The following is a 7,066-nucleotide window of genomic DNA, read 5'->3' on the forward strand; positions in this document are numbered from 1 at the left end:
ATTTTAAATATAATTTAATGCTGCTTTTGAGATCATTGCTCTGCTTCAGGATTTAATTACACACCTCAACTCACACACACACACACACACACACACACACACACACACACACACACACACACACACACACACACACACACACACACACACACACACACACACACACACACACACAGAGATACTCATTGTCACAAATTCTGACTAAAAACATACTTTAACAGATCTGCATGTCTGTGAATTGTGTGATTCAAATTGATCATGAAATAATTTAAACTCTTGGCTGAGTATTGATTTATGTGAGATGTGAAACTATGAGAAATAGTTTGTAGTAAGAAAACAACAGACATAGCTATTCTGTATGGTTCAGTTTTTTCATCATGTAAATATTAATTTATCTTCTAGGTGAACTATTAACTAACAGGATTGATTGATTTAAATGTAATGGGATCTTGTTTTATGGATGTCACCACTAGATGGAGTTAATGTCTTTGTTCGTAGACGTGGTTGTTTGAGAATACAAAAAAACTTCGGGTATAAAGATGAGGAAGATGTTCCCATAAAAGTGATGAAGACTTATACGAGAGTTTAAATCCTACATGTTGATAATCATATGTGTTTAGTTGGTTTTATTTAAATATCCTCTTCTTTGTGATAATAATCCACCAATGCATTTTAGAATACATTTTTATATTTTTTAAGTTTTATACTTGTACTTTTCATGCACATAATCCAAAAACATGAAAAGCTTAATAAAAAAAACTATCTATAAGGGTCTGGACATCTGAGTGAACTATATGCACAGTCGTCTGTTTGCATGCACAGGCCATGCATGCAGCATGTTGCAGTTGCTCTTATTTTTGTACATATTGCTTGACTTCTTATTCATAACATTCCTATGTTATTCCTTTCTCTTTTTATTTCCCTATTTTTTCTCTATGACATAATGAATAATGTGAAGAGAATCAACTGTTATAGCTAAAATACACCCCAAAGTATTTTTACTTCAGCTTCTAAATATGAAAGAAGAACAATAAAAACATTTCATATCTTCTAACTGGGGCTGCACGGTGCAGTGGTGAGCGCTGTCGCCCACAGGGAAGAGGTTCATGGTTCGAATCCCTGTTGGACAGGATCCTCTCTCTGTGTGGAGTTTGCACGTTCCCTCCGTGCATGCACAGTCCAAAGACATGCTCGTTAGGTTAACTGGTGACTCTAAGTTGTCCGTAGGTTTGAATGTGAGTGTGGCTGGTTGTCTGTCTCTATATGTCAGCTCTGTGATTGGCCAGGGTGTAACCCCGCCTCTCGCCCAATGACAGCTGGGGTCGGCTCCAGCCCCCCATAACCCGAACGCTAAAAGTGGTATCTATAATGTATAAAAAGATGGATCCTCTAAATGTTTAAATAACTAACAACAAAGTGTGTAAACATGGATTATGTTACCATGGTGATAAAATAACACATATTGACAGTATGCCTTGACAATGATGATGACGATGAGTGTTATAATAATACTTGTTTTTTATTTGTAAGTTTATTTGATTAATTTAGCAAACAAAATACAAACATTAAATCTCAAATCTTGAAAGAAAAGCAGCAGAAAGAAGAAGAATCTTCTATAATCTGCCCACTCTTTCACAAGACAGTATTATAAGATAAGATAATCCTTTATTTATCCCACAACGGGGAACAGCAGCAAAGAGCAAAGATTGCAAACAAAAAGGGAACACAGTACAATTTAAATAAAATTTTAAAAATGTACACAAAAATAGATAGATACCAATATATTGAAATATATCAATATATATAATGAACATGATTTAAAAAACATTTTTATATTGTTCCCAGATTTACAGTAAATGTGACTTTATGGTCGTATAAGGGACAACAATGATCATACTTGAAAACAACATGGGGGGCTCAGAAAGCTGCAGAAGTCGGCCCCCGTGTAGCTCAGAGGTCAGAGGAGGTCAGACACTCGCTGTCTTACCTTTCTGCTGTTGTCTCCTACTTTTCATTATAGTGTCATTAATCATTTTAATCTTTTGAAGATGGGCTTCTTTATCAAATAAAAAGAAAGGTGTCATATTTAAAAGCTCATCTTAAACAAAGGCTTGCTCAGGTTTCTGGTCGCTCCCCTTTGGCTCTACAGGGCACTGATTACCCAGCATGAGCAAACTTTTAAAAACATGTAAGCACAACTTGAAATTTATAAAAGGTATAATAATTAGTAGGTCATTGTTTTATATTGTAGCAGTTGAAGAGAAAAGCTCAATTCAATTTATTTTGACATAGCTACATCAGACTTTCCAGTCTCTTATTTTAATGATTTGTCTTTATTTTGTGCTTTACATGAGCTAATCTATTTCCTCTTTTCTTGTTCTTCATATCTGCCAGGGTTTCCAGGTGTACATACATGTTTTTCCTAGAGTACATGTGTTTGAACAGTTGCTGCAGCAGTGCATATGTCATGTTGGCGTTCTGTTGTGTATGCATACATGACAGACCTACATACTGCTCGCTTGCATGTGTGCATCCAAAAACTGTTTCTACTAGTGTAAAGAAATGGTTTGCTCCTTTATTACTGTATGTGCCTTAAAGAAATCAGAACGCTTTCTTGAAGAGATGTGCTGTAATGAACTGTTTTGTAATGGGCTCGATCTGCAGATGTGGAGGGCTATGGTTTGAAAATGAGTTTAAGTTTTGCATGTATGTATTTAGCTTTTTCACACATGTCCCCACATCTTCATGTGGCCTGCATGTGTGAACAAAGAACATCTTCATTTTCATTCTTGACTTTATCAGGACTTTTTTTCCTGACTGCCCCTCTGTAACATTTCTGCAAGAAGTCAGGGTGAACCGATGTGAAATAAATTAAAGAAAATTATCCTCAAGCAAGTTATGGGTGATGACGTTTATATAGTGTGACCTTTATGCAGCCAATGCAATTTTCCTTTTTACGCTGTGTGTAAAAAAAGGGCATATGTAAGTCAAGGGGGCATGCCTGTACTTATGCATTAAATAAGCAATATGTAACTCTGACACCTAGTGTTTAAAATGGGTAATGCAGTCCAAATTAAAAACATAGAAGAGAGCTGTGTGTCCCCTTCGTCCCCTCCTTGGGGGTTAAGTTTCTTAGCTGAGGACACATTGGACATGTGGCTGCAGGAGCTGGGGATTGAACCTCTGACCTTCTGGATGAGATTAAAACAGGTTGAGAGACAACCGACTCATGGGGACTTTGTGGGAACTAATGTTTACTATTGTCCCTTGTCTTTGTCCACAACCACTCTGCATTATCTTTGTTTAATCTACTTTATCGAAACATATTTAGATTTTGTTCCTGTGTTGTTTTGTCATATAAAGGAAATGTATAATAATGTGCATTTATTACTTTATTGCAGGCTGTTTTACTACATTACAAGTTGTCATATTTCATCACAAATTTTGTTCGTCCTTGCACATTTTTATATATATTTTTTTAAACACACAAGAATACATACAACATGAAATAAAATAAAAATAAAGAAAGAAAAATCCAAAGAAAAGGTACGAAGAGAAAAAAGATAATTAAATTAAGATTTAGAAATAAAAAATGTGTGAAAATAATGTGCACTTTGATGCCAGTTTCACTTTGCAAATGGTGTCGGTATAGACTAATAATAATTGTTTTTTTTTTTAAGGGCAGTGTCCAGAATAGTGGACCAGAAATAACAAAAGTTTAGATGGAGTCTCTCAGGTGCAGAAAATACACCTTATAAGTGTGTGTCAGCGCAGTACTTGAGTTTTAATAAGGGAGGAAGATGTGTGCTGGGGAACTGAGGGGATTCCTCGTTAGTGAGCAGGGGAAGTTTGTTTTCCTGTGCTCTAAGTCTGCTGACTTCCTCCGTCTCTTCCGCTGCTTTTACTCACCGTCCTTCTCTTCACAGTGGAGCCCAAAGTGTTCCTCTCCCTCACCTCTCCTACCCCCTCACCCCCCAGATCCCCCCTCTCCATATCCAGCCACCGAACCACTGGGACCAGTTCCAGCGTGGCCTTATTCAGCTCAGTGAGAAACGCTGTGTGAACGACCTCGTCTCCCATCGTGCTCATTGAACAACGGCTAGCGAGCGCGCTGAGACCCCGGGGTTTTGAAGTCTGTAACATTTGATCCATGGGAAACCCTCGTGCACAATAACGCCGCTGAACAAAGTGGCCCCAGTTCTGTGTGTCCCAAGAGGGCCACTGTAGACCGCAGATCTTATAACCTGTCCTGGATACATCACTCCCCTGGGATTGGACCACTCCCATCTGAAATGGCGGGCCGTGGTGGAAGAACCTGGGCTAGGTAGGGTTACACCTCTGCGGTGCTGAGACTGAGGATACAGCATGTGTGTATCAGCGGGTAAAGTTTGTGTATTTGTGACTCCATGTCTTATTGATGAAATAGTGTCTTTAAGTTACAGTGCTAAATTAGTGCATCATGGGACATCTTGCGAAACTATCAGTGTAATTTCATCACTTTCTGGCAAAAGAAAACAGCCCAAACATCCCTCTTGAAATGTTTGTGTAATTCGATGAGGGATGTAACAAAAAGGAATCATTATCTCCTCTTTTTTCAGGGAGGTGAAACAAAAAAACCAAAAAAACACATCAAGCTGCTTGTTTTCCACCACAGTTGATCTGATTCTCCTGCTTTGATCCCTTCACAGTTGATCCGAGCAGAACATGTGATACCATTAAAGGCGTGTTCCTCCTCTGAACAAACGATGTATGAAAAGAACGTCACATCGGGACGGGAAAAACAGAAAGCCGTTTTGTTCCACATTCCTCCTGTAATCTGTTTAACAGCAGTGAGAGAAAGACTTCTGACTGAGGCTCTGCAGAGACGTCTTCACCGAGGAGGAAAAGAAGGTATTTGACGTGAAGTTTGGAGGATGAGAGGAGGGGGGATGCTGCTGCAGTGACATGTTTTTCTATTTCAAGGAAATTTGATGCAAAGAAAAAAGAAAACTGTCGGTTGTTTCCCGTTACTAACCCTGTTTTTTTTTTCTATTTTTATTTTTTTGAAAAATATAACAACAAAAAACAAGCAACCCGCATAAGAAAAAAAAAACCCACACACACACACAAACTCAAAACAAAACAGACCAAAACAAAAAAGTGACACACACATCACCAACGACATAACCATGATTTACTTTCAGTGTTTCCATACATCCCCTATTCATTATATATATTTTATTAAATTAAGATATCACCACATTTTCCCTTGCCAACCTGTATCTAAACATCCTCCATCACTGTGTTGCCATGGAAACCATCTGTCAAGGAATTTTGCATTTTGCAGTCTTATTTTGAAAGTTACCTTTTCCATTATGTAAATTCCTTTGACAAGTAATTTCCAAGACTTTGGAGGGGGGGGGGGTCTCTTAAGCCATTTCAATGTTATTGCCTTCTTGGCTGCTACGAGAAGTATATGTAATAAATAAATCTTATTTCTAACCCTGTTTTGATCACTTCACTACGCTGCAAAAACTGAACTCTCACCGACTGCATTGGTCTAATTTACACAAAAAGACACACAAACTTGGTCCAAAGGCGACACATTTTCTCCCCAGCAGCCATGGCGATGTGTCACATTCACCTGTTTCTCTCTTGTTTCTTTGTGTTTTATTGGCAGGCACCCTGATTCTCTTTTCCTTTCTTCAATTTTTACAGGTTTGGCTCTTCAGCTGACCCCATCAGCCGATCTCTCTCTTTGGCTTTGAGCTCTGGAGACAAAGGAGGCTGTTGTGTGTTGTTGCTTGTTGGGATAGCTGCTGTGAGACGGATGCCATGTGTGTCGCTGCGGTGAGGAGCTGTGGTGGGGGTCCTGGTTTTTAAAACTTTCCAGATGAGCTGAGGTTGAACGATGGGAAAGACAAGGACTAGGTCTGTTAGAGTTGAAGTAGCGCACACAATGTTCAATGTATTTTTTTTTTTTTAAATAAAATTTGCAAAACAGATAAAAAAAAAATGTGGAAGAAAATCATTTCCCTGAAGGCTGGTGAAGCAATAACATTTTCACACGAACGGATCAATGTCCACCGATTCAAAGCCATTCAAAAGATGAACATTAACAAGTTAACGAACAATTTCCTCCGACAAAGATATGAAGGAATGAAAAATCCACTGTACTCATTTGCTGAAGAAATAATAAGTGATGAAGGCGAAGTGGAGGGAGCTGTCATACCTGTTACAGAACTTGAAGTCTGCAGTCGGAAAAAGAAAAAACTGATTGACTGACTGAATGATTGATTATTACGAATAAAGGTCTACTACAGTGGTATTCAAATGAAAGGCAGGGTTGCTCATTTCCTCCAGATCCACTTTTTAAGATTTTAGTTGAAATTGTCTTTAGGTCCCGACAGAAATTAATAACTCATGTTCTCTGAAAAAGGAACAAAGAAAATCCGTCATCTGTATCAGTTGTAAGCCTGTAAAAACATTGACCATGTCTGCCACGAGGTACCGATCTGAAGAACCAATCAGACGCCTCCCTGTCTCCCTGCTCGCTCTCTACCCCTTGCGTGCTCTAGACGACACTCAAAGCATGAGCTGAGGTCCGCTTCTGGTTCGCTTATGCTTGTGCATCTAAGTCACTAACCACATATTTTCCTGGGAGCTCCTGAGCTCCCCCCCCGCCTCCTGGTCCCTATCCCTCTTCCTGCATCTTATCCCATCTCCCCCCGATCCCTTTTTCAAGCCCTCATGTTTCCTCATGAGCCTGAAATCCGGAAGATTTCTTACCAATGTAATAAAAAAGGCCAAAAAAGGTTATGTTTAACAATTTGTGTTAAAAATAAATGACCTACTTCCCCGACTTTCTGGCTGATCAGCATCAAATATCATTCACAGAGAAGTATTTTTAACAATAATTCAGCTCTTTTTTCTCTTGTACATACACATAAATGTTACTTAACTGTCACAGATAGATCAGAATAATGCCTTATTTACCTCTGCACACACACACACACACACACCACACTAACATTAGCAGAGCTTCTGTCCCATGCAGGATGCCGGCCTGACCGTCAGGAGTAATTTG

The sequence above is a fragment of the Labrus mixtus genome, chromosome 5 (assembly GCF_963584025.1).
Source record: "Labrus mixtus chromosome 5, fLabMix1.1, whole genome shotgun sequence".
In the NCBI taxonomy this organism is placed as follows: Eukaryota; Metazoa; Chordata; class Actinopteri; order Labriformes; family Labridae; genus Labrus; species Labrus mixtus.